Here is a 2,316-nt window from a genome sequence, read left to right on the forward strand (position 1 = left end):
AACAGTTCTAGCATGTTCTAACAGTTCTAACAGTTCTAGATTTTCCATCGTCTCTAATGAGTGCTAACAACATTTTGACCTTAGAAAGCAGAAGAAAGATTTCCAGGCTGCGGTTTCTGTATCGGCTCTGCAATCACCAACTTGGTATCAACGCGCAATTGTTCATTCATCCACGTGACGGTCGTCAAACTCGGCACACCCATCTTTACAACCTGGAACAAATCTTTGCGCGTACTAACAGGTTTAAGAACTCATTTTTTCCGCGCACTGTCTCACAATGGAATGCACTCCCAATAGAAGTTTTTTCCGCGCATGATGTAAATGTTTTCGAAGAACGAGTACGAAAAGCTCTGGGTTGATGTTACTCTTCGCTTTCTGCTGATTCATTTCTTTTTCTTTCTTTTTCTGTGTTTGCACTGCATGCTGCGCGTTTGATTGCTTTGACTGCTTTGACCTGTTGATTGCTTATGATTGCTTGTTTTTTTGTTTTTTTTTGTGATTGCTTGCTATTGGTGGCGCTGAATTGCGTTTACTTATGGCCTTATTGCCCTCCTGCTTGGTCTTCAATGACTGCAGTATGTTTTAAATAAATAAAAAAATAAATAAATGTACGCAAGGCACAACGCAGCGCCAGAGAAGTACGATGCCTTCGACATTATGATCAATGACTCGGTAGCGATCGTGAGCTCTACGACACCTCCAATGGTGGACAAACACTGTAGAGGGCCGAGTGTTGCAAACTATACGGTCATAAGAGCTAGCTTTGTCGTTTTTGTAATCATCAAGCACATGATTGTGCAGGCGATCATGTTTAAGGCAAAGGACACTGATAGTATAGGATAGGATAAACTTTATTTGCTCTATTTTACAAGTTATTACGGTCGACAGAGGTCGGCGCCCCTATTCTAGGGCATCGCTGGGCCTGGCTGCTCGCTGGGCATGGAGGACCAGTTCTCTCTGGAGAACCGGGTTGCCGCTGGAGAGCAAACTCTCCCACTGTTCCGCACTCGGATTTTGTATTCTGTGGAAAGCCTCGTTTCTTTTGCATTCCCACGTGATATGATATAGGGTGGGTTTGGCCCCACACCATGGGCATATGTCCCTGTATTGATCCGGGTACATTTTGCTCAGTATATGTAAGTTCGCAAATGTTCCCGTTTGCAGTTGCCGCCAGTATACTGCTTCTCCTCATTCCTCTGTTACAATTCAATATCTCCGAATACTCCGGGACTACCCACGAGAACTCCTCAGGGGCCGCTTGTTGAAGCGCTCGGTTCGTGTGCTCGCGAGCTACTTCGTCGGCCCTCTGGTTGCCCTCGATTCCAGTGTGTCCCGGTATCCAGAAAATAGTGTGTCTGACTGGTTCTTTGGGAAAATGTGCGCGAAGGAGAATGCGAAGTGCTTTCCGACTAATTCTGCCGTTCATATAGTTACGGCATGCCTCTTAGGAGTCTGTGAGGATTACTAGGGGTCTGTTTGCGCGATATCCCTCCACGGCCGCTAAAGCAACAGCCATTTCTTCTCCTTCGGTTATCGTGCAATCCCATGCCGATGCGCAAGTGATTTCCTTATAGTCCGAATTTATCACTACAGCTACGGCTTTCTGCTTTATCTTCCCCCTTTTGTAGGGGTATTGCGCGGCGTCGGTGTATACCGTATTCGCCTTGCCTGCCAAATACTTTTCTACATGTTTTGCTCGGGCGTTTCGCCTAGCTGCGTGTAGGTTCCGATCCATGTTTTTTGGCCTTAAGCTTACCTTAAGCGTGCAGCGGATATCGTCTGGTATGCTCGCCGTTTTTCGTTCTAGTCTTAATTTCTGGATAGCGCTCCGCCAGAGGGAGTCTGCTGGAGTCTCTCTCACTGCGTTGCCGGTTGTGCTTCCCTGAGCTCTTCGAAGGTGTTGTGAACCCCGAGGCTGAGCAGCTTCTCTATTGCTGTATTGGATGGGAGCTGGAGAGCTGTCTCGTACGCTTTTCTTATGATGGTGTCGGCTTGATCCCTTTCGCCCCTCTTGGTGTTGTGGTACGGAAGGGAGTACATGACTCGGCTGACCACCAGGCTCCTGACCAGTTTGATGGTGTCTCCGTCCTTCATGCCACTTCTCTTTTGCGAGACTCGGGTCATCATTCTTGCGACTTGCGCTGTTGCTTGTTTGAGGAGGCTGAGTGTGTGAGAGCACCTCTCGTTGCTCTACACCCACATTCCCAAGATCCTGATCTGGTCTTTCTCCGGTATCCTGTGTCCCTCGAGGGTGACATTGAGGCTTTCTTTCGTCTTCTTTCCTCTCTTTACTCTCAGAAGGTCGGACTTCTCCGT

Source organism: Amblyomma mixtum, chromosome 5, assembly GCF_055824585.1.
Source record: "Amblyomma mixtum isolate Tamu chromosome 5, ASM5582458v1, whole genome shotgun sequence".
In the NCBI taxonomy this organism is placed as follows: domain Eukaryota; kingdom Metazoa; phylum Arthropoda; class Arachnida; order Ixodida; family Ixodidae; genus Amblyomma; species Amblyomma mixtum.